Here is a 27,428-nt window from a genome sequence, read left to right on the forward strand (position 1 = left end):
TATCAGGTTGCTTCTCAGTCATCTTTTTTCAAAACTAATGATGCCCTTTTCCCTCCCAACCTTTCCTCATAGGTCAGATTTCCTAAACCTTTTATCATTTTTGTTGCTCTCCTCTGGACTTTTTCCAAATTGTCCAATCCTTCCTAAATTTTGGACCCAGTACTCTAGCTGGAGCCTCACCAGTGTTGAGTAGAGTGGGACAATCACCTCTTGTGTCTTACATACAAGAGTCCTGTTAACACACTCTGCAATCATATTAGCCTTTTAGGCAGCTGCATCACATCAACAACTCACATTCAGATCCTTTTCAGCAGTACTACCCCCTCTACAGTTATTCCCCAGCTTGTAGCTGTGCATTTGATGTTTTCCTTCCTAAAAGAAGTACATTGCACTTGTCTGTATTGAATTTCATCTTGTTGAATTCAGAACAATTCTCTAATTTGTCAAGGACATTTTGAATTTTAAACCTGCCCTCCAAAGTGCTTGCAACCCTTCTAACCGTAGTGTCATGTGCAGATTTTATAATAACCATACTTTCTATTCCAGGGGTCTCCAACGTGGGCCACGCAGGTGCCATGGCTCCCGCGGGGGCATCTAAATGCATCCACGTCCTGGCTGGCTGCTGCCGCCGGGGTCCTTCATCTGGCACCTGCCAGATGAAAAGGTTGGGGACCACTGCTCTATTCCTTTATACAAGTCCATTAATGAAAATATTGAAGAGTACCAGACCCAGGACTGACCCCTGCAGGACCCCACTAGCTACACCCTCTGAATTTGTCAGAATACCATTGATAACTACTTTTTGAATATGGGCTTTCAATCAGTTGTGCACCTTATAGAAAATTCATCTAGACCACTTTTCCCTAGTTTGCTTATGAGACTGTCATGCGGAACTGTGTCAAAAGCCTCACTAAAATCAAGGTATATCCAATTGTCTGTTTATTTCTTACAACTAAATTACATGGTCTGTAATCTGTTAAATATTGTTCTGATCTGACATCATCTGTTACAATATCGACATTGTTCTTACTTTCATTGTCTTACAGTGGACAGTCTGGATAATTATAATTAGAAAGACTCTTGCCTCTTGATTGGTTGATGTGGTTATATGTCTCATTCTCAGTTACGAATATACCTAAAATTGAGTCCTTGAGCTTTACTGTAATCTCAGTATGGTATTGCTGACAATTCTTCTCTTTTCCCCAATTGTATCCTGGCAGTTTATTCCTATCAGACAATTAAAATACACCAGTTTCTCCGAGTTGGAATGCACTTTACTTGGATTGCTAGAAAAGTATTATTACTAAAGTAAAACTCATCTAGAACACATCACATTGCTTTAGGTTTCATGTCTCTGTAACTTGGATAATTTATTATTTCAAAAATCTAGGGCAGAGGGACACAATTGAAGCCCTTGGAGATCAATGGAAAGTTTACCATTCACTGCAGGGGGGTTTGGATAAGGTCCATTTGAACACAACTAATATTATTTAAACAACAATCAGGAATGATTACTGAAATCAGTGCCTGGGAAGTTATTTTTCAGGAAATAGGATTCCTTAGCTTTGAGTCCCTTGTATTGATAAAAGAGTAATTTTAATTTAAAATATTTAGATAGCTTTTCTTTATCTGTACATGTTTTGGTTAGCCTCTTCTTCTTTCCTAGGATATAATATAGAAGTAACATTTTATCATTTTTCCACCTCTCAAAATAAAAATTACTTTTTTTCCATCAGGTCCTTCTAATCTTTCCCCCTAGTTTTGCATCATACTCACCTGTGAAACTCCACTTCTCAAAGTGCCTCATGCTGCTGGCACAAGTCTCACTCCTGATTATTTCATGGTTGGCAGTTTCTTTTAACAGGTTATGCCATTCTGGAAACAATTGGAACATTTCCCTTAAAAATGGTTTTGAAATCTCAGTTTCTCTTTGCTGTTCTGCCAGACTTTCTTCAAAGGTTTTGTACTTTCTCATTAAATGTGCCTGTTTTGGAGGTCAAACATACTGGGAAGTAGTTTCTAGTAGTTTCGAGTTCCATTCTTTTGCAATCTTTATTCTCTCTCTTGTCATTCTCCTGATTATGTTTATTTGCTCATCAAATGCCATTGCCAGTTGCTTAGCACTCTCCAGCCCAGGTTTGCCACTGTGTTTTATTTCAGCCCATTTTTCCCAACTCATCCCTCAGATAGGAAATAGTACCACAGTTTGTTCATCTTATTTTCTTAAACAAACATTACTATTGTCTTGTTTATTCTGCAGTCTCCTATCATCACAACATAAGTAGTCTCATTTGATTTCAGTAGGGTTTTGAGTACAGCTAAGATTTTTGTCATGGATATTTTTAGTAAAAGTCACTGACAGGTCAGGGGCAATAAAGAAAAATTCATGGAAGCTGTGACCTGTCCCTGACTTTTACTAAAAATATTTATGACAACGTGGAGATCTGTGGGTGCCCACACTGCCTGCAGTGGGGCAGCTGCACAGGGGCTAGGAACTGTGGGGGTCCCCACTACAGGTTGGGTGTTGGAGCTCCTCTCCATCCCCACAGCTGGGAGCTGCCAGGACCCCCACCAGCTGCAGCAGCTGGGGGCTGTGGAGTACCCCTGCCACCCAAGGCTCCACAGGTCCTCCCACCAGCTGCAGGAGCCAGGAGCTGCAGGGTACCCCCATCTCCCACAGCTCTGAGGGCCCACAGCAGCCAGGAGCTTGGGGGTTCCCCCACCGCCAGCAGTGACCAAAAGCTGGTGGGTTTCCTTGCCGCCCACAGGGGCCGGGAGCTATGGGGTTCCCTTGCCACCCGCAACTCAAGGAGTGCCTGCCGCAGTTGGGAGCTCAGGGGCTCCCCCACAACCTGTGGGGGCTGGGAGCTTGAGGGTTCCCCCTGTTGGGGCCAGGTGCTGCAGGGCTCCCCCACCGCCTGTGACAGCTTGGCGCTCCGGGGGTGGCCAGAGGCAGCGGGGGTACACTTTAGCTCCCTGCTCCCATGGGTGCGGGAGGGACTCTGCAGCTCCCCACTGCTGCAGGCAGAAGTCACAGAGGTCACAGATTCCATCAGGGGTGGCTCTAGACACCAGCAAAGCAAGCACCTGTTTGGGGCAGCCCATTTGCAGGGGTGGCAGGGATCTAGCATGGGAGCTGAGAACCAACAGGAGGCTCTGGGAGCTGTAGTTCCTTGGTTAGTTCCCTGCCTATAGAGCCCTCCCTGGAGCAGGGAAAGAGCTACATTTCCCAGCATTCCCTTGGCCACTACCAACTGGAAAGGAAAGAGGGGGCCCTCACGTGGCAGTGTGCTGTGAGTGCTGTGAATGGTAGGGAGACCATATTTTAACATTCAAAAAAACCAGGACACTCCACGGGGAGGGAAGCCCCACTCTGCCACCTTCCACTCCTTCCAGCTGCCCCCCACAGAAACCCCAACCCATCCAACCCCCCCATCTGCTCCCTGTCCCCTGATCACCCCCTCCCAGGACCCTTGCCCCTAACTGCCCCCCAGAACTGCACCCCCTATCTAAGCGCCGCGGCTCCTTGTCCCCTGATTGCCCCCTCCCAGGACCCCTGCCCCTAACTGCCCCTTGGGACCCCAGCCCCTATTTAAGCCTTCCTTCTCCTTGTCCCCAACTGCCCCCTCCTGAGACACCCCGCCAACTTCCCCCCTAGGACCCCACCCCCTACCTGTCCCCTGACAAACCCCTGGGACTCCCATGCCTATCCAACCACTGCCTGTCCCCTGACTGCCCCCCCGAACCCCTGACCCACTAACCCCCCTTCTCCTGTCCTTGATTGCCCCCAGAACACCCTACTCTTTCTCCAACCCCTCATCCCCTTACTGTGCCATTCAGACCAGCATGTCTGGTTCCACGCAGTGCCAGGCACGCTGCTGCATACATGCTGCCGTGCTCTCCCGTGAGCCCACAGCACCCCTCCCTCCACACACCTAGCACCAGCTTTACAGATTTGAACACCTCAAAATTCAGGAGTGCTCCAAGCTCAGTTTGGGCAGCTGTTACTTCATTCTTTCAAGCTGAAATTGTCCACCACTTTACTGCAGCTCCTGTAACCAAGGAACCAATCCTGTCGTGGTTTTGTGCACATCCAAAAATTCCTGCTGAATGCACCGCCCTGGGAGCAAGTCATCAGTGACCCAGGACTGCAGTGGTAGGAGGGTGCAGGTCGGGGGAGGAAGGGGAGAGCTCAGGGCGTGGCAGCAGGAGGTGTGGGGGGCACTGGTGAGGAGAAGGGGAGCCCAGGGCTGGGCGAGCAAGGGGTGGGGGGAGGCACTGGTGGGGGAAAATGGGGAAGCCCAGTGCTGGAGGGCAGGAGTGTGTAGGGGGGAAGAGCCCAGGGCTGGGGCAGCAGGGGGGTGCGAGGGGGAGCCCAGGCCTGGGAGCGGGGAGTCAGCCAATTTTTTTTTTGCTTAGGTGGCAGCAAAAACCTAGAGCTGCCCTGGATTCGTGACTTCCGTTACTAATTTGTAGCCTTATATTATTGAGTAAGGCAAGCAGGGTTTGGCATGAGGTGTCATCTTCAAAGCCTGTTGGGAGCATTAAATGCTAATGTGTATCTGTTCCTTCCCTGCCCTCAAGGTTCCTTTAAAAAATGGCAGGGTAGGTGCTGGGCATTAAAAGACAAAATTATTTCCCTGTGAGTTAAGGTTATATATTTAGACACAAGTAAGAGAACATAAAGTTAATATTTTCATAGTAACACCCATATCGCATACATATGGTATACATTTGATACTAGCTGTGCTATTAAATGTTCAATATATCTAAAATATTTAAACAATGTGAAAGACGTGAATGACTGTCAGAACCTTTACATTACACCTACTGCGTTGTTGTCTAAGTACGCTTGTTTAATACCAGAGGTTCTTGTATTTACGTTTAGACATTGCTGAACTCACCGTGTGTTCTGTTTTTCTTCCATTGTTTTCATTGAAGGAACATTGAATGATGATCGATTTCATCTGCTCGCTGCTTATTCCCTACTTCTTTGTTTTCTTTCTAACATGTGATATTGCAATAATCTCCACAGCAACCAATTGATGTCTGAGTGCCATGACTTCAGCCACATGTACACTAAACAAGTGTCAAGGTTCCTTCCCCACTCTGAACTTTAGGACAGGTGGGGACCTGCATGACATTCTAAGCGTAATTACCCAGCCCCTCACAAGAATACCCAAATTTGATAATTCCCTTAATGGTACCAAGACAAGTTACAAAGAAAATAAACATAAACCTATTTATCCCTTTCTAAACTTACTACTCTGATAAGAGGCTGGTTCCTTGATCTTTTTCACTCCGGCTGAAACTGAGACTCTAAACAAAGGAAAACTTCCCTCCTTCCTTTTGAAACATCTTGTTCCCCCATTGGTTCCTCTGGTCAGGTGGTAGCTAGGCTAGGTGAACTTCTTAACCCTTTTCAGGTAAAAGAGGCATTAACCCTTAACTATCTGTTTATGACAACAAGCACCCAGGGAAGTGTGCAACCCACATGCCTCCTGGGTGTGGTGCTCATCCCCTGCTAGTGGCACTGAGACCACTTAGCTAAGGCTGTAGCAGACTTATTAACTTCTAAGAAACATGTGACTTTTAGCTCATGCAGTAGAGGCTCTCATGCATTTAGCTCCAAAGGTCCCAGGTTTGATTCTGCCTACTGATGACCGGTATCTATCGGTGTTACACTTGTCCCTGTACTGCTAGTTCACATACTCCACTGAGTGTCCACATATGCTGTGCTGGGCATGGGTATTCACTGTACAGAGGCAAGTACCCATGTCCACAATGCCCTTTTTCAGTATGCAACAGTAGCACAACCATTTCTGGGACAGATCCCAGAGGCCTTTCCAGCACAGGAAACATGCTAGGAAACGCTTTGCTGCTTATTGCTGGTACTGCACGCTTCCATCACACATTTGCCGATGGCAGCTCGCTGCCATCTCTCTCTTCTATGAAACTGTACTGAAGATAAAGAACAAGTCCATGATTTTGTGGGTCTGTTCCTGCTGCTGCTCAGAGGACAAATGTCTGTGCAGTCCAGTTCTGCATATTGGATGGAATGGGTCCACAATAACTTGAGACAGGCTGACTCAGAGTGCAAATGAAAATTCATTGGGTCCCGTTGAATACTAGATTACAATTGTATGTGTATGGGTGGATCACCGCTTCCAGTCCTGGAGAACCAATATGGTATGGTGGGACCATATCATTTTGGAAACCTAAAATGATGACCAGTGGCAGCACAACTTCTGAATGAGGCAACAGACCTTCAAGGAATTATGTGAGCGTCTTGCGCCAACCCTCCATTGCGAGACCACTTGTTTTTGGAAACCAATTGTGGTGCAGAAGTGGGTGGCTATTGCCCTTTGGAATTTGGCAACACCTGACATTTACTGGTCAGTTGCAAATCAGTCTAGGATTGGGAAGTCAACTGTCAGGGTGGTTGTACAGGTTTGCCAGTATTGTAATATGCCCAAAGGTGGGCGCCATTACACAACTCCCTGATGTCACGGTGTCTGGAGTGGCTCATGAGCAAGAATACCAACCCCAGGGCAGACTGTTAAGAAGCAGGACACAAACCCCAAACTGGCTGTGAGTTCTATACTTAGATTTCACCAACCATGTAACATGCATAAATTCCTCAGGCACTATACAGCCTTACCACCGAGTCACAGACAGTAGTCCCCTTGGGCATTCTGATCTATCTGTCTACCCAGGCAAGCTTGAATCTGTGATTGATGTAAAATGGCCATCTAAGATCACAAAATATTCAGGTTACTTTCACTCCCAAAGGACCACTCATTTACCCCAGGTAGGTTTTCACCTTGGATCTCACACCAAAGACAACATTTGTAGTCAATCCTGTTACAAACTAGAGAACAGCTTGTTAACTGGGGGAAAATATGTTATTTACAAGATTAAGGCAGGTAAGCATACACGCACAATTGAGATACAATCTTAAATTCAGAAGGTGATAGAAGCTTCTACAATAACCAAGCTTTTATGTGTCCTTTGAGGCTAACCCAAGCCAAGCAGCTTGAGATCTCTTGCTTATGTTTAGGAATCTTTGCCACTTGGAGTCCAGACAGTGTAGAGAGACCCTAGCTCCTTCTAGTAAGGGATTTTTATCCCCACCTCCCTAGAGTACAAACTGATGGGACAAGTGCTTCCGCATGTAACCTCTTTTTTTGGTGGATGGGGAGAGCAGTCAACAAAGTCTTTGTTCCACAACGACTCATTTGGATTTAATAGTCCTGTCTGATGGGCAGGAGATAACTCCTTCTGTAAGAATCCAGCATTGTGCATTAGGTGGAGCTTTATTTTTCCTTTTTGAGTTACATAGCTTCAGAACAGGCATTTTACAGTTATAGAGCAAACAAGTAAGTATTACCACATAGCATGGGATGCAAATATTATAAGTAGACTTAATACAGGCAGCATTCTACAAGCATTCCATAAAGTCTAAACACCAAACACAATCTTATTACACTAATATCTATTTTAACTATACTAACTAACAGGTAAGCCAGACTGGTCTCCAGCTATACATTTCTTCTGCAGTATGAAACTGCAGAAAAATCTGAGAGTCTCTGAATTAAGTTTAGAAATGTGAGCAACAAGAGTGATGTCATGGTGGCAGTCTGCTATAGACCACAAGACCAGGGGGATGAAGTGGATGAGACTTTCTTCAGGCAACTAACAGAAGTTACTAGATCACAGGCCCTGGTTCTCATGGTAGACTTCAATCACCGTGATATCTACTGAGAGAGCAATACAGCAGTGCACAGACAATCCAGGAAGTATTTCATCCTATTACTATTACTCCAGTTTACAAGGTCATCCAGATCTTCCTGTAGGATATCCCAGGCCTGCTCTGTATTGGCAATACCTCCTAGCTTTGTGTCATCCGCAAAATTTATTAACACATTCCCACTTTTTGTGCCAAGGTCAGTAATAAAAAGATTAAATAAGATTGGTCCCAAAACCGATCCCTGAGGAACTCCACTAGTAACCTCCCTCCAGCCTGACAGTTCACCTTCCAGTACAAACCATTGTAATCTCCCCTTTAACCGGTTCCTTATCCACCTTTCAATTTTCATATTGATCTCCATCTTTTCCAACTTAGCTAATAATTCCCCATGTGGAACTGTGTCAAATGCCTTACTGAAATCGAGGTAAATTAGATCCACTGCGTTTCCTTTGTCTAAAAAATCTATTACCTTTTCAAAGAAGGAGATCAGGTTGGTTTGGCATGATCTACCTTTTAGATACACATAGCCATGGTAAGTAATGTAGTGTTAACATCGTATGCGCGCTCCCAGATGGAACTGCATTGTATCGTTATAATAGGCCTTAAGCCTGGATCTAGAGCTATCTTCGCCATTCACTATTTTCATTTGCGTAGAGAGCCGCTCTGAGCATACTACTCACTGCACGTCAACTAAGCACGGCTTGCGTGTGTGTAACGAGGGCCTATTTTTTTCCGCTCGTTCGAACCTTCAAAGACCGAATAGGCATATGATAGCTACGCATTAATTTTCTCCTGCATGTCATACGGACGGTACGAGACTCCTTCTCGCACGAATATTACACTGGTGTCCACTAAAAACAATCTCTTGTTACACTATGGGAGCCACTCATGTCCTGAATTCTCTATTGTGGGCCTCCTTATGCTTTTCCTATTTGATCACTTATCTGCAATTTATCCCCTTGTGTGTATGTGCGTCGCTGCATATCTTATAGCCCATTCTGAGATATATTGAGGGCTATATCATAACACCAGATCTACACGTCGGAATGAGTTCTTTAAAATAACAAACAATATAATAGAGTCCTGATAAGCCTCCAATCCTCATCCCATTTGTCATCCTACTATTATCCGAAGCTCCTCTTAGTCTCATTCAAGACTGGGCCATGTATTTGTTTAGGATATTGGGCATACCTAGATGTATCCTTAAACCTTCCTTTCCATCCTCCATGTTTAGGCAGTCCCACTTCTTCTTCTTTGTTTCTTCTTATTTATATGGCTATAGACTTTTACTATTGGGTTTTAGTCCCTTTGCAAAGGTCCAACTCTACATGGATTTTGCCTTTCTCACTTTAATCCTACATGTTCGGACCTTGATAAGGTAGCTCTTGTCGATCACCCATCATTCCGCCTCGCTTGTAGGCGCTCTGCTTATTCTATATCATCTCTCTGAGATCTTTGCCTATGCAGCTTGTTCTACAACTCCTTGCTTATGATTTTTTCCGCCCTTTCTTGGTAACAGCTCTGATAGTTTATGCATCGTTTGACTATTGAAGTAATGCCAGGCCTCGCTCCATCTTATTCCCAATCTTCGTCCAATCCAACTTCCCTAAACTAATTTCTTAATTTTAAAGTGTAGCTCTTTTGAAATAAAAAACCTAGTCACAGATCTATTTTTGTTTATCCGTTCCATTTAGTTTAAACTGAATTAGCTCATGATTGCTCAAACCATTCATACATCCATTTCTTCTATGAAGTCCTCACTAATCCCAAAAACCAATCTAAAATGGCTCCCATCTTGTTGGTTCAGCAAGCCTATTGGTGAAGGAATTTCCATCAGGCTTATCACATCTTAGGGAAAATCTGAACCTTATTACTATTACTGCACTTGTCCTCCAGTCTATATCTGGGAAGTTAAAGTCTCCCGTGATCACACAATTCCCATTAGTATTTACTTCATTAAAAACATTAAAAAGTTTAACTCAAAGCACTCTACATCTGCAAGTGTAGCCATGCCCGAAGAGTGTCACTGCTAAATACAAGATCAAGCAGATAGTTTAGCATAAGTAGTTATTTAGGGACCATTCAAGAGGAAGTGGCTGCATTAACACCCCTTCTAGGCCATAGAACAAAAAGGGTTACAGATTGTTGTAATAAGCCATAAATTCAGTGTCCTTATTAAGACCATTATTTTCAGTGTCTAGCAAAGTTATGAATTTAAATCCCAGGTTATCGTTTGAAAGTGTTAGTTTGTGCAGGTTTCCTTGGAGGATGAGTACAAATAGGTCAGACATAGAGCGATCACTTTGTGAGAAGTGTCACCCACAGGCATAGAATCATAGAAGACTGGGGTTGGAAGAGACCTCAGGAGGTCATCTAATCCAACCCCCTGCTCAAACAGGGCCAACACCAACTATAAATCATCCAGCCAGGTCTTTGTCAAGCCAGGCCTTAAAATCTCTAAGGATGGAGAATCCACCACCTCCTAGCTAACCAATTCCAGGGCTTCACCACTCTCCTAGTGAAAAAGTTTTTCTTAATATTCAACCTAGACTCTGCCTCACTGCAACTTGAGAACATTGCTCCTTGTTCTGTCATCTGCCACCACTGGGAACAGCTAAGCTCCATCCTCTTTGGAACCCCCCTTCAGGTAGTTGAAGGCTGCTATCAAATCCCCCCTCACTCTTGTTTTCTGCAGACTAAATAAGACCAGTTTTCTCAGCCTCTCCTCATAAGTCATGTGCTCCAGCCCCCTAATCATTTTTGTTGACCTCCGCTGGACTATCTCCAATTTGTTCACATACTTTCTGTAGTGCGGAGCCCAAAACTGGACACAATACTTCAGATGTGCCCTCACCAGTGCCGAATAGAGGGGAACAATGACGTCCCTCTATCTGCTGGCAATACTCCTACTAATGCAGCCCAATATGCCATTAGCCTTCTTGGCTACAAGGGCACACTGTTCACTCATATTCAGCTTCTCGTCCACTGTAATTCCCAGGTTCTTTTCTGAAGAACTGCCATTTAACCAGTCGGTGTCCAGCCTGTAGCTGTGCACAGGATTCTTCTGTCCTAATTGCAGGACTCTGCACTTGTCCTTGTTGAACCAACCTCATCAGATTTCTTTTGGCCCAACCTTCCAATTAGTTTAGGTCACTCTGGACCCTATCCCTATCCTCCAACATATCTACCTCTTCCCCTCAGCTTAGTGTCATCCGTGAACTTGCTGAGGTTGAAATCTATCCCATCATCCAGATCATTAATGAATATGTTGAACAAAATGGGCCCCAGAACTGACCCTGGGGCACTCCACTTGATACCAGCTGCCAACTACATGGAGCCCTTGATCACTACCTGTTGAGCCCGACGATCTATTCAGCTTTTATCCACCTTAGAGTCCATTCATCTAATGCATACTTTTTTAACTTGCTGGCAAAAATAGTGTGGGAGACTATAAAAAGCTTTGCTAAAGTCAAGATATCTCACGTCCACCACTTTCCCCATATCCACAGAGCCAGTTATCTCATCATAGAAGGCAATCAGGTTGGTCAGGTATGACTTGCTGTCATAAATATAGAGAGAAAGGTAGCATACAATCCCTCCTTAGCAGCTGTACTGAATCTCCTTACCTGTAAGGGGTTAATCAGTTCAAATAACCTAGTTGGCACCTGACCAGAAGGACCAATGATGAAAGAAGATACTTTCAAATCTGGGGGTTGGGGTTAGTCTGTGTCTCTCTTAGTTTGTTCCCTCTCTGGATGGAGGGAAAAACCAAGCAGGAACCACAGCTTCTGAAAATATACCTGGAATGATCCATCTAAAATAATCTCAGGAAGGCAAGATTGGCAACAGTGCCAATTAGGTATTAGGACTGTTGCTTGTAAGGCAACAGTCAAGGCAGAGCATTACAACGACAAAATCCATGGCTCTCAGAATATCCTGGGTCAAGGTTGTCACACAACTGCACAATTTTCTGACAGCGCAAAGGAGAGTATGCTGTCTCCCACATAAAGGGACTTCATAGAAGACATTTATATTGGGGACATGCATCCCAGAACTCCCTCTTGAATCTCAAAACTCTTCAGAAAATGGAGTTCCCATTCTCCATCCAGCTCTACCTATGGCTTTTCATTACTCTTCTTCTTAACATGCAACTTGCAATGAGGTCAGTAGGAGAGCTGGATAAAAACAGAATTTAGAATACACCTCTGTGATAATATTTGATTGCTGTTCTCTATTATTGTAATCATGTCTGTGTTGTTTTTCACATTTAGAGAGACAAGATAGGTGAGCTCATATCTTTTATTGGACCAACTTCTGTGGGTGAGAGGGAGAGAAAAGCTTTTGAGCTACACAGAACACTTCTCTGACAACCTACCGCTAGTTGTCACCTACCGACCAAGACTGGAAAGTATATGGATATCATCAAACAACTACAACTTGTACTCAATGGGGAATCTATCCTGAAATAAATTTTTCCTGAATCCCCTATTCTGGTCTTCAGACAACCCCTCAACCTCTCCAAACTCATGATCAGAAGCAAGCTCCCCATATACTAGGACACACCAACTCAAAGCGGCACCAGACGCTGCCAGAATAACAGAAGCAAAACCTGCAGACATATTTCCACTGCGACAATGATCAATATGCCGCACAACACACCTTTCAAAATCCATGGCTCCTACACTGGCCTATCACAACATGTGGCGTACCTCATGCAGTGCACTAAATGCCCCTATAACAACTGTGTGGGTGAAACCAGATAAACACTACACTCTTGAATGAACTTGCATAGGAAAATGATGAAAGACAAAAGCGCCACATCACCTGTGAGTGAACACTTTTCACAAACGATCACTCTATCAGTCTTCATCCTCCAAGGAAACCTGCACAACACTTTCAAAAGTTGAGTTTGGGAGCTTAAGTTCATAACTTTGCTAGACCCTAAAAATAATGGTCTTAATAAAGACGCTGGATTATGGCTTATTACTGTACAACAATCTGTAACTCACTGACTCCCCCTTTTTGAGGCTATGGCTACAGAGTGGTTAACAGGCCACTTCACCTTGAATGGTTCCTTAGAATATGTGCTAATTACTTATGCTAAACTATTTGTTCAACCTTATATTTAGTTGTGACACTCTTGAGTACCTTTCCCATACCTAAAGAAGAGCTCTGTGTAGCTTGAAAGCTTGTTTCGCAATAAAAGATATTACCTCACTTACTTTTTCTCTCTAATATCCTGGAACTGAAATATTCTACACGTTCTTCAACTAGATATTCTATAACTACACATTCTTCAAATTTAACACTTCCAGACTTTTCAGTTTTTGGAGGGGCATAACAAAAGCTAACAGACTTCATCAAAAACTAACAGAAAAATCACAGTACTGCACATACTAACAGAATAACACTTTCAACGGTATGTCCATACCATGTCACCCTCCACGCTGCTTAGTTGGTCTTTCTGTAGTTGAGAGAAAAGAATCTTATTTGGAATGATTTTAAAAATTTCAAAGATGCAAACAGCTCATCTGTTCTTGGCAAACTTGGGTACAAAGTTTGATTTCAATTTAGATTACTACTGAATAATTTAGAACCTCAGTAGTTGCTGATGGAGAGTTTGGGTAAGGGCCAAATTCCGCCCTGTGTAGTACTATTGAAGTCAATGGGGTTTCATGGTGCAAATTAGGGCATATTTTTATCTCCTTTAGGAAGAAGGTATGCTTTTAATAAATGCAGAAGTTGTGATGCTTGTGTAGATGAGTGATATGTGAAGTCCATAATCCCAGGAATTCACCTGTTCCCCATCTCTTTCTGCAAACTTGTTCTTCTGAATCTAAACTTTAATTTTGGAAAAGTTGTTTCTAGCCCTCATGGTTGTGAAGAGAGACACCTTGAAAACATAAACCAAGTGCAAACCAATCCAGCGTTGTCTGCCTGAGTCTAGAGAGACTTAAATTATAGTTCTAAATTATGCAGACTCTCCCTTTCATCACTTGGGGTGTCGACTCTGAAACTTTAAGATGGTAACGTAAATGTTAACTTTTAACTATTGTAGTGCTGATCATTTTATCAGAAACATTCAGCAAATGTGCTTCTCTTGTAATTGCCACTTAGGTACCAAAAGGCCCAGCTGTCCCATATCCAGCTGCCTACTCACGAAGTTTCTTCCCTGGCAGCTTGTACAAGGAAGTTGTGTGTCATCAATACAAAAATTCCATGGCATACTGGAATCTGAAAATGTGGACATAGCATCAAATAAATTAAAATTTAAAAGAAAAATAAGTAACACTGGGATTGTGATTGTTCTTTTTATATTGAGATAGTGCTCAGTGATGCCCCATCACTAGGTGCTGTGCAAACTCAGAGGAAGACGTTTTCTTTCAGTCTAATTTGTGCCAAGACATAGCAAAGAAGTATGTCAAACATGAGAGAGAAAGGATAGATGAGGAGGACAGATATTAAGGGGAACATCAATAAGATCATGTGGCTACATAAGCAAGCTAAGTGCATGACATGTTGGTTCTGAATCTTATTTTTTTATTTAAATGTATATATGGGGGTAGTAGTGGGTGAGGCTGAAAGGCAGAATGGAGGAGTTAGAAGCAGGAGGAGGAAGGAACCAGGGAATGATGGAGGGGAAAGTGGAAAGGATTAAGATTGGTAAGAGGAGGAAGGCTAGCAGCAGAGGCACACTGAAAGAGGAGTGAAGACCAAACAACTAGTCAGCAGTTAGAAAAGAATGTCTAGAGTTCAACTTGCCCAATGTATTCCACTGACATCATTGGTCCATTGGTGCTGAAGGCGACTCTTCCTGCCATGCTCATGCTGAAGCTGCTTCAGAATGTTTGTTGCTGGGGAGCAGCTGTGCCTGTCATGGATGAAATGGTTGGCATAGCAGGGATATCGTGAGGCTTGATAATCCGAGGAGAGGATGTTCTGTCCAAATCTGTGGTAGGCACACAGAGTGATTTGTATTATTCATTTTCATATTTCATTTACAAACCTCTAGTTCATTTAAAATGAAGGTGATGCAGTATTTCCAGACTGCCACACCAGTGTACCACAGAAAATAGGGACTTTACCATGGAATGTAGGGCAGCATGCTGCAGAATATACTGGGTCTGGTGGGTGGTAATACTGTTCTACTCATATGTGATCTTTTGTTTTGAGTGCAGTATGAATGGCAGTTTCTCAGCTTGTCAGTTTTATGGCTACCCCTGAATCACTCAGCAACTCCATGCTTGTAACTGCTAATTACACAGTTGTTTGGGGGCGATCAGTGCTGCCAGCTTGATGGATTGTGTACACAAAAGTTTCTTCCTCCACCTCATGTGATGCATCTTGATCAGACTCAGTCACTATCTACACAATCACCCTTTTAGAAATGGTGGTTGCTGTTTGATTTTGTCTTGTACGAAGTTCTGAAGTCTGTTGATTTGTAATGACATGAGACGAGACCTATGTGAATTACTGATATTTTTTTTAATGCACTGCCTGAACAGAAAAATTAAAACATAAACAGTGTTTGGGTCGACCCAAAACATTTTTTTTCAAATTCTATACAAATTCATGAAATATTTTTGTTGACCTGTGTCTGCATTTTCAGTGAAAAATAGTTTAGCCCAAACAAATTTGCTCAGCTTTACATAGACTATCACTTGACTGACATCAGCCTCATGATCTTTTTTTTTTTTTCTTCACAAATGCCAATTTTTTCATGGAGAGCCCCCTTACTTGTAAGGCTATGGTTAGCCACCCTTATAGACAGGATTTTGTCTTTCTAGTAATATTCTTTGTTATACATTTGTAGGTTGTTCAGGTCATTCCTCATTTCTGGGGGCTAGTTTACACTGCACCACAGAGTGGACTATACAAGTGTGAATTGCAGAGTGCATGGAAGTGGTGCACTGTAACTGCCCCATGTGGATGCACAAACTAAAAGGTACCTAGTTCATGTCACATAGTTGGTATGTTTGAAAGAGGACTATGTTAGCACAAACTAGATACCTTTTAGTTCAAGCCAGCTCTTCATGGGGCAGTTATAGGACAACACTTTGATGTGCCCTGCAATTCAAACCTCCACAGTCCACACTGAGGTTCAGAGTAGACATAGTCTAGGTGATATAGCTCCATATCCAGTCCTCTGCCAGGTTATAGGGGTTCCATATGAGTGACAGCCATCCCTAGGTATTGTTTTCATAATTTCATGGACTTTCAGAAAGCTAATCCTCTTTCATGTCATCTTCTCGCTCATAAAATTTCAGTGTTTTGGCTGTGTCCTCCTACAATGGACATACTCATTCACTGATTAGCATTATGTGGTTTTGTAGATATAAACATTTATCTGGTTTGTGATAAAACTTCAGGCATGTTAATCTATACCTGATAATTTTGAATCTGTGCTTAACAGCAATAAACTCAACACTTTATCATATATAGTGGTGTTAATTAATATGCAAATTAGATACAATTAAGATACAATTGGGTTTATTTAGTTTGGAAAAGAGAAGACTGAGAGGGGACATGATAGCAGTTTTCAGGTATCTAAAAGGGTGTCATCAGGAGGAGGGAGAAAACTTGTTCACATTAGCGTCTAATGATAGAACAAGAAGCAATGGGCTTAAACTGCAGCAAGGGAGATTTAGGTTGGAGATTAGGAAAAAGTTCCTAACTGTTAGGGTGGTTGGACACTGGAATAAATTGCGTAGAGAGGTTGTGGAATCTCCATCTCTGGAGATATTTAAGAGTAGGTTAGATAAATGTCTATCAGGGATGGTCTAGACAGTATTTGGTCCTGCCATGAGGGCAGGGGACTGGACTCGATGTCCTCTCGAGGTCCTTTCCAGTCCTAGAGTCTATGAATCTATGAAGTCAGGCCTAAACAGAGACTGGGAATGGTTGGGTCATTACACTAATTGAATCTATTTCCCTATGTTAAGTTATCCTCACACCTTCTATGGGTCATCTTAATTGTCACTTCAAAAGTTTTTTTTCTCCTGCTGATGATAGCTCATCTCAATTAGACTCTTCCTGTTGGTATGCATACTTCCACCTTTTCATGTTCTCTGTATGTATAAATATCTCCTGTCTGTGTGTTCCATTCTGTGCATCCGAAGAAGTGAGCTGTAGCTCACGAAAGCTCATGCTGAAATAAATTTGTTAGTCTCTAAGGTGCCACAAGTACTCCCGTTCTTTAAGTGACTACTAGTACTATATTTCAGTTTCATTTGGTGCATGCAGCTGAATGAATGTATATATGTCACTCATGTTTGTGGCCTAAGTATGTTGTTCTCATATGAAGGGAAGAGCAATAAATACTTTTTTTTTTTAAAGCATAATGGGCATGTTTTGGCCCCATACTTCATAGCTAAGGAAATTCCTGTGTAACTACTTGCAGCACTATCTTGTCATATTTACGAGAAACTGGTAGATGGCAGATTCTTTTTGGAAAAGGGGTTATGGAACACAGTGATTGCCCAGCAATTAGCCTATTATCACCTGTGACTGTTTATAACAGGGCCACTGATATAGGTTTATTCTAAAACAATAGCAAACACTGTTGTTGGGGAAGTTGTTTTGTTTTTTTGATATGTCCAGAGTGATTCAATCATATATCACATTTGTTTGAATATATATTTCAAAAACACTGACAGAGACACGTCACTCATTGCCTTTATTGTGGCATTACCATTCGTTAATTTCTGTGCCTTGCTTATACGACGTTAACTAGCTGTTCTATCATAAAGAAATTGTTGCTCCTTTCTTCTGACTCATTGAGTAGAATCCTTTGAATGTGACCATGTGTGGATTAAGGTTCTACTTATCAGGATAAAGGGTGGGAGAATTAGATCCTAACTGGGCCAGCTATCACTGGCCAAATTTACCAAACTGTGATATCTCAGGTCTCAAACCTGGGGAGTTCCCAAAGAGCCACTGCATCCTGGCCTCCACCTAATGTCTACTGAAACCTGGTGGGCTGAGAAACTAGCAGGACTACAGCTGCAGCCAAGGCACCACTCACATAAGCCCTGACCAGAGGATTTCCCAGGCTACACCAATTGGTCCAACCACATTATTTAAGATAGAAGAAGGCACAGGAAGTTGTCTGAGCAACAAGGTTATTTCCTGCTTGTGTCTGCTCTGCTTCTGACTCCTGCCTTCTGCCTTATTCCTGCCTTTGCTCCTGTTCCCACTGTGCTCCTGCTCCATGCTTGATCCTTGCTTCTTCCCCAGTTCCTGCCCTTACCTCACTTCCACCATCAGTTGCCAGGCTTGGCTCTGATCCCAACTTGCCCCTTGGTTCTGGCATTTGGTATCTGACCTCAGCTCTGCCTTCATCTTCGATTCCTGACTGTGACTTGACTTCCCTGGCTCTAGTAATTGACAGTTGACTCTGATGCCATCCCTTGGCTTTGTTTCTCAACCTGGCTGACTGCTCCACCCACTAGACCTGACTCCTGCTCTGACTACTAGGCCAGTCTATAGCACAAACTTGGGTACCTAAATCCATATTTAGGCACTTAATTACTTTAAAAGTGCCCTATTTTTCACAGGCAGTGCACACCCACAACTACCATTCTCTTCATAGTAAATTGCATATGTTCAGCACCTCTGAAAATTGGGACCCCATAGTATTAGATGCTTAAATATGGATCTAGGTACTGAAATGTAGGTACTCACGTTTGAAAATGTTGGCTCTTAGTTATACTTGCACTTAATATTACTCTCATAGGAACAGCTTTGGTCTTATTTCACCGAATGTCTTGGCCCCAAAACAGGCACTGTAGGTTACAGGGCAGCCCCAGAACCAGAACTCTCAGTGGTGATAGTGTAATTCCTTGTGTTTTTCATAAACATGATACCACCCTCAGTCCAGTAGCTTAGTGCTTCTCCAGTGAAGTCTGTATGAGATTCTTCTGTCAGGTGCTCACTCAGGTTGTCAATGTTTGTTTCCAACTGCAGAGTGGTCTGAAGAGGACACAGAAGCAAAATGAGGACAGACACGTGCATGGAATGAAGCAGCAGGCCACAATTTTTTATCAAACTTTAACACGGAGAAGGGCACTACCTGCTCATCAACCACACTTTCCTATATGAGGCATTTAATCAGTTCCAGTGCAGGGGTTACAAGGCTCTTTAACATATAAGCCACAATGTGGGGTAGGCTCTCTTCAGCCTACCCCCATGCCTAATCCCCAGCCTCTCTCTGTATCCTAGTACCCTTCCACCCCCCATGAGAAGGACAGCAGATGCAGCAGGGTGGAGACCTCAGCCAGTGAGGGCCACCAGGTTTGACCTCCACCCATGAAGCCTACAAGATCTCACTCTATCACATGTGCCCAAGGTCCATGACCAAACTCTCAGGTGTTTTACCTCCTGGAATCATTCATTCTGTTCTCTGAACCTCAACAGAAACCAGCCACAACTTGCAACAAATGAACAACTCCACTCCACTAACTCATTTAGCTCCTAAGTGCATTTCATACTTAACCTATTGTTGCTTGAAGGTGCTATGAGAAGGGAAAAAACTTCCTGGTCTGCAGTTAACTCATGGGAGAAAAAAAAATCCTTCCCAGCTCCTTACACAGAAAATCATTTAGATCTGCACCATCTTACAGCTTGGGTTCCAGTTCCTAGTTGGGGTGGGTAGGGTGGGCTGCTGAAACAGAGGTAAAAGAGACTCCACATGGCCCCCAATGGATTAAATCCTAGGAGTTGGGAAGTGCTGGCCAATCAGTGCCCCTCTGGCCAATGGGAGCCAAAGAGTTCCAATGGGGGAGGAATTACCTCTTGACCCTTGTCAAGTGTCTTCCTGTCTCACTGCTGGGGTTCTCCCCCCTTGCACCGCCATCCCCATCAAGTTCCCCCACCCATTGATGCGGGTAGGTCCCATTTATCAAAGCTTTCACCTTCTCCTTTGAATTATTTCCATTTGCATTTAAATTTTCAAAGTCACTCCTTCAGTCCTTCACCGCACTGACAGACTGCAGGAGTTTGTCTCACCTTGTATCCTGTTTTTTAGCAGGATTCTCCTTAAAGTCCTGGCATAAACAGGAAGGATAGTGATTGATGATGAATTACACCAGCCCTTCCTTGATCTTCTTGTGCACTAAAATTAATCTTCTGATTATTTGCAAGTGTGAACCCAGACTGTGATACCACAACTATTGACCTGTGCTGAAGAGCATCATGATGAATCATAAAGTACCTAGTGTAATTCCCCTTTTATTTTTTTCTCAAGGAAATAAGGCAATAGTCATTATACAGGAAAGAATAAACTATAATTCCACTTATGTAAAAATATTCAGAGCATTCAACGAGCAAAGGAAGGCTCTTTTTCTGTGTGAACACTTTCTTTCTTTCTTTTTTCTGATTGGTACACTCATTCAATAAATGATTACTGGATTCATCCTCAATGTTCCTTAACTTCATTCAGAAGCTATTTAGTCACTAAGTAATTTGCCAGATTTTTTAGACAGACGTTTATATGTCAGGTGTTCAGTGTAAACACTGGCTCTTTGGGGAAAGAAAAAGAAAACCAGGAAAATCACTGTCACAGACTTCACTCCAAATCCCTAATCTCTTGTCTAGTCGGCGCTTTAACTGATGCCCAGTGTTACATCACAGTGGTGCAATGTTTCTCAGATTATCTTGAGAAAGTCTTGGGTGCTAGGGATAGATTTCAAAGACTGTCCTGTTTGTGCTGGCTAATAAGAAGTTAGAGATCTGCCCATTCTGAGGGTACTTTGGTAACTTTCCTTCTAGAGGCCTTCTCCATGTTTGTGTGAGATTTTAAGAGAATGGATCACACATGGTCTGGTATTGTTTTCTGCCTCCTTTTGTCTCTTTTAATTTTCCTCTAATTAGGGAGGTACAGTAGAGTCAGATGGCTGCTGTTTACTAGACTGTCCTGATTAGTAGACTTTCCTGGTTGAAAACTGGAATTTCTGCTAGAAAATTTGAATTTTTTTTCATAATTGGAATAAAAAGCCAAAATTTCCTGCAGAATAAAAATTCTTAAATATTTCAATTTGGAACCACCAAAATCTTTTGTTTAAATTTTGGCAAGGTAAAAACATTATGTTTTAATAATGTTGATTCATTGTAGCTTTTATATTATATTAAAATATAGTATGTGTTTTACATAATATTAAAATTATATAAATGTAATAGTGTAATTTTACTATATTATAGAAGCCTAAACAAAATTAATCAAAATGATAGTCAAAGTAAAGCTTTTACCTTGCTGAAATGAAACATTTCATCATTATTGAAATCAATTTAATCAAAAATTGAATCAAATTCACATGTTCCCATGATACATTTTGATTTTGCTAAACTTCATTTTTTGACAGAAAACTGTTTTATCAAAAAAAAATTTCAACCAGTTTTACTGATTAGTTAAACATCTGCCCCATTTTCACAGAATACAATGGGAAAATTGTCATTTAATTGCATTATGGGGCTTTTCATTCCTGCTGGGAGCTAAGTTTCCCCCTATGCTTGTGGACTATAAACCTAAGCTTTCCATATTAAATTTGTGTTTTGAGATAATGAGAGGTCCTTCACTTAAGTTTTCATGGCTCATCCCAAATCTTTACTCAGCCCAGACCACTTAGGAAAAAAATCGAAGGTTCCAATTTGACATGGCGTTTCCAATCTCTTAGATCCAGATTCTGACCCCCTGACACATTTGAGTAATATCATACAGGTCCTTAAATAGTCCAATTGTCATCAAGACAAGATATACCGGCCAAACAGAATTGCAGTTAAAATAGCAGGAAAGAAACTGAAAATTCAGAAATTTCACAATCACATTATTTATGCAACATCTGGGTATTTTAATAAATTACAGTCTTCAGTTTTTCTTCACTTTCAATTCCTGCTGATGAAAAAAAAAATTTAATAAATTTATTTACATTCTGCCTCTTTAATCTTTCTTGGATCCAAAGTGCTATTTAAAAAAACAAAACAAAACAAAAAACTTTCCTCCTGCAGCTTTGCTCAATCGGCAGTTATCTTTTTAATCTATGAAACTTTTCATGTTGTGCAGTTCAGATTTCAACCTAGCAAGGGTCTCTATTTTCTTAGTCCTCTTTACTTCTTTCTTGCCATCCTTTAGAGTGGAAATAATGTCTTAATATCACTTTCTAATTAAAATAGATAGGAGAATTTCCTCTCCACTTCTAGCTGCAGGAAGAAAGGTCTTCCCCTAGGTATTCTGACTCTCTCTTAATTATGCCCCAAAATTTGAGTCAGGTTTTTGCTGCTCAAACTAATTTTGCTTTCCAACAATTACAGATAACATGGTATCCAAGAAAGCTTTTGAAACACTGGAGGAACCTTAGGAAAATTGTTCTTGTGGTATGTAGTCAGGAATGCATAACTGCTGCTGCTTAGTGAGGAAAAATGACACATGCTCAGAACAGAAGATGAGAGAAGCTTAACAGCAGCAAGATAAAAAGAGGGAAACTGCTTTCTGACTCTAGGAGTGACTGATCTGCTTCATTTGCAAATATCATGGAACTGCTAGCCATGCCTACTAGCTATGTGCAGTAAGTGTAGCTGTAGTATGTGGCATTTAGTGAAGATGAATTTGGCGTAGCAGAAGTTCTCAGTCAAAATGCAGAGTTATTGAAAGATTTGTTTTCTCTCTAATCTGACATTTATGATCAATAAAAGATGTTGATAATGTAATGGTGGATCTTCAGAGCTCCCTCCTTTTCCCAGCTCATTATCCATGTGAGAAAGTGCACATGTCTTTCAGTGTCCTCTGAGCTCTGCTGCAGCCCACCCCAATGATATCATCTGAAGGAGACCTTGTGGAGCCAGCCAATGACTGATTAGTTTCCTGCCAGGGTTGAGAGGTAGTTCAGGGAGTCAGTACTAGCTGAGACTCATTAGGTGTAGCTGAGCCCATTTAGGCTCAGCACCTTGAAGAAAGGAAGGCTGTTCTGAAGGTGTGTGCTGCCCAGGAAAAGGGAGATGTGGGAAAACATACCAGCTCCCCAGGATGGTTTGTACTTTTTGAATGAATTGCATATAAAATTGCATGGAAACTGGAGACTTTTGTCAAATTATAGTCAATTTCGGTTAACCAGAACTCCTGCCACAAAAGCCCACCGGGACAGGGTGAGTTTGTGTTCCAGGTCTGTCTTATGAGTCAGAGATCGCATGTGTGAGGTGTTCCATGCTCTGAAGGAGACTTGTCTGGATGGAAGCAAGGAATGGATCAGCCCCGTTCTGTACTTGATAACACTTGCAGACTGGCTCTGGGGAGACTGCATGTAGTAGCTGCTACTTGTGAGCACATTTGCCTAGCACAATTTGCATCTGCCTGATTCACCACTCTATAGGCAGAATCTTTCCAGCAACAGCTAACCAGATAGTGTGTCTTGATGACCCCCCTCCAAGCACTTCCCCAATACAACAGTGGTTTTAGTTATTAAAATTAAAGTGATCTATCAGGCCCTCCCAACTCCATCCTCCTTAGGCACAATCAGCTATTCAGATCTGATTTAAAAAAAATCTTTAATACAGTAAACCACATTCTACCCTCAATTACCCAATTAATTCCATTAAATCTATTTTTATGTTACTTCTGTCAACAGTTCTAGCATATTCTGTGCCAGGTCAAACCAGCAAACTAAACTACAAAACTCAGATCCCTGACCAATAAAATATGCATTGGCAGATCAGCACAGGTCAAAGGTTACTACAGAACTCAGCAGTAGGGAATGATGCAAAGATGACATTAAACATTAGGAAGTTACATTTACTCTAGTTAATAATTAAAGTAATTTATGTAATTTGTATCATTTTAATTCCAATTGACAGTTTTCTAATCTGGGTCTGAAGAATGAGATGGGGATGGGAAGTGCTAAACCAGAAGCCACTACAGGGAAACTTTAATTTAAAATATTTGGGAACTTAAAATAGAAATATGAGGAGTGGGGAGAGGTTGGATACTGAGTTGGGATAAGGTAAAAATGTTAGGAATTTGTTTCACTTGACTCTCAGAATTATAATGAATGAATGAATAATGTCTTCAATTTGAATCACCCCTTTAATTTAGACGGAACACAATGCTCTTCACAAATGAAGCCACGTCCGTTTTTAGGGAAAACATCATTCACCGCTGAAATGCCATCTCTTCTGTAATATTATGTAACTCTTTAGGTTAGGAGATTGAAAGACTAACACGCTAAACCTGCATTATCATCCACAAATCTGGTCCCCTAAAGTCATGCAGACTTCAATGGAACTCTGCACGGACTCAGAGGTCTTCACTGGGGGGATTGTGATGCAAGATCAAAGCCTAATACTGTATCCACCTGAAATGGCATAGGAAATTTAGGACCAATTCTACACTATCTGCCTGGTCGGGCTGCTGTACCTGCATGGATCTCCATTGATTTCATGGAGTTCAATGAGGGTGCAGCAGTCCACCTAAGCACCTCATGTTGCAAGAATGGGGCCTTAGATCAGCAGAATATAGTTAACCAAATTCGCCTTTTAATGAGGACATTGGGATGAACACCCCTACTTTTGTAAAAAAATACCATGGAAACTTCAGTGACTACAGATGTTCCTGAACTTGGTCTCTCATATCTTACAGATGAAGCACCCAGTAGCACCAAAGGTCATTGGTTCTGTAGTAAACCAGAAAGAAGACTGACACCTTCTAAATAATCAATGCCACTTCTGCTGCATTGTGGACTGCCATCTAACTACTGACCAGGTCTGAACCTGATTCGTTTATTGGTTGTGACAAGATTATAGCCTAAGGTAACATAGATAAAATAAATACTTTAAAAGTGGTTTTATAGCAAAACAATATCATTCCTGCAGTGCATTTATTAATTAATTATTTTTCTTATTTGAAATCTTAGCTGCTTGGTATTTTAGAGTACTGTAGTTTTCCAAGGCACAGTTTAAGACGGTGTTATTTGCCTTTGAGTAGATAATGATCTGGCTGTTTAAACAGATGGCTTTTCTTTATTTTTAGACAACTCTCTTTGTAGTTCTGTTGGGGGGGGAGATAATTTGCACCTAGAAGTGTGTCATTTCAAACTATTGCTCCTTTTACAAATTGCGAGAAGAAACTTGAAAGGACATAGGAAGATCCACTGAAAACATTTTTTTCCTTTTTCTGGCCTTCTTCAATGTCTAGACAACACTGAAATTATTTTTTTAACACATTTTTATCTTCTTGCTCCATACTCCATGTTGTGAAGGGGGGAAAACACATTTATTCCTAAAATTGAAATTGCTTTTAGGTAGCTAATCGCTCTCCCACAACCAATCTTCAGCTCAGAGAAACAGAGTTTTGGAAATCTCTGTAAGGTAAACAGTCCCAATCTTGTCTCTCTTAGAAGAAGAGTTTGTCCATGCTCTTAATCTTTCTCATTGCCAATGTCTGAACCCCTTCTAATTCTACTATATCTTTTTTGAGATAGGATGAAGTGAATAAAGTATTCCAGGCAAGGAGGATTGATTTTTATAAATATGGCATCATATTTTCCATATTATTCCCCATCCCATTGCTTGTGCATCCTAACGTGTTTGTTTTTCACTGCTACTGCACATTGGGCAGAGGTCTTCATTGAGCAGTCCATCATGGTGCCTAGATCTTTTTTTCTGACTTGATACAGTTAATTTAGAATCTGGTGTTGTGAAGGTTCAAATTATTCCCTCCACAGTCAACCTGTGGAACTCTTTGCCAAAGGATGTAGTGAAGGCCAAGACTAACAGGATTCAAAAAAGAACTAGATAAGTTCTTGGAGGATAAGTCCATGAATGGCTATTAGCCAGGATGGGCAGGGATACAAAACTATGCTCTGAAGTGTCCCTACCCTAGCTTTGCCAGAAGCTAGGAATAGGCGATAGGGGATGGATCACTTGATGATTACCTGTTCTGTTCATTCCCTCTGAAGCACCTGGCATTGGCCATTGTCAGAAGACAGGACACTGGGGTAGATGGTATAGCCATTCTTATGGCCAATGTGATTTGTTTTTTAATTTGGAAGCACTGCCATCATTTTGCCCATTCAGCTAGTATGGTTAGGTCCATGTGTAGTTCCTCGTAGAGTTCCTTGCACTTTGAGCTGGAGCTCAAAGAGACATACCTGTGCAAGCTCTGATTGAGCTAGTGCACTAAAAATAGAGTATAGCTGCTGCAGCAGGTAGAGCTAGCTGCCCCAAGTATGTAGGCATCCAAGGTACTAGGCTACATTCTATTTTTAGCACTCTAGCTTGATCAGCTCTAATACAGGTATGTCCCCTCAGTCTAGAATTTATACCTTCAGGGATAGACATACCCATAGCCTTCTCTGGTCTTGGCTGACCTAAATAATTCTGGGTGATCTGTAAATTTTGCCACCTCACTGCTTTTCCTGATAATTGATTAAACAATACTCTTCCCTGTCCAGATCTTTGTGTCACCTCGATCTTCACCTTTGCCATGATGTAAATTGACCATTTATTCCTATTCTTCATTTTCTGTCTCTCAGCCAGTTTCTAATCCATCACAGTAAATTGCCTCTCACCCCATGACTACTTAGTTTCTTTAGCCGTCTCTTTTGGGAAACTTTGTCAAAGGTGATTTGAAAGTCTAAATAAATTATATCAACCAGTTCCCCTTTCCCTGAGATATGTTTTATTTGTTTTGTTGACACTTTTAAAGTATTCTAATAGGTTAGTGACACACTATCTTCCTTTGCAAAAGTCTTGCTTGTTAAACTCTATAATATCATGATCTTCTAGACACGGTATAATTTTGTTTTTAATTATCACTTTCACCAATTCACCAGTTCTGATTCTAGAGATATTCTAAAGAATTATTCTAAAGAAAAGAATGATATTCAGAGGTTATTAAAATGTATTTGGAAAGGAATAAAGATTATTTTTAAAACAAGTCAGTCTTCTGGTTTTTGGGGCAACAAATAATTTTCATACATTGTGGAAGTTTATTGCATTTATATGGTGAACTTTTTCTCTGTGAATAACTCAGGTAACCAAAGTAACTGGACTCTGGTGGCCTCCATCTCGGAGAATGACAAGGCAGTTATGTGGAGATCAGTGTCACTAGCACTATCAAGTACATGTGTGGAATTCTCCTGACATCCCATTTGGCAGAAAGGTACTTTGGTTAATAGTGAAGTGACCCCTGATGCTGAGCTGTAGGTCTCTATTTTTATTGCACTCTCTGCGTATTATGTATTTCTTTTAAAGTTTGTTAAAGGATTCTAGAAAACCAAAGGTGTCGGAGCCTTCTCAAAAGTGGGGGGGGGCAGGGGACTTGGGGCTCCTGCCCCCTGAGGCCCCACCCTTGCTCCCAAGGCCCTGCCTATCTCTTCCCCCACCCGCCAAGGCCCTGCCCCGGCCAAGCTGGAAGCCGGGACAGGGAGTCTGTGCGCCCCCACCTGGGGGCAGGGCCGCGATAACAGCCCCCCACCTGTGTCCGTGACCCCGGGCCCCCCACCCAGGGCAGGTGGAGAGACCCACTCCCCACAGCTGCCTGTGCAGCTCTCCCCGACCGGGATCCAGCAGTGTGTGTGTGGGAGCTTGGAGCAGCAGCCCAGCCATGATAAGAGGCATGCAAGGCTGGGCAGCTGTGGGGAGCCATGGCCCACCCTCCACCTGCCTGCAGTGCAGGGGGCTCAAGGAGAGCAGC

Source organism: Chelonoidis abingdonii, chromosome 3, assembly GCF_003597395.2.
Source record: "Chelonoidis abingdonii isolate Lonesome George chromosome 3, CheloAbing_2.0, whole genome shotgun sequence".
NCBI classification, from domain to species: domain Eukaryota; kingdom Metazoa; phylum Chordata; order Testudines; family Testudinidae; genus Chelonoidis; species Chelonoidis abingdonii.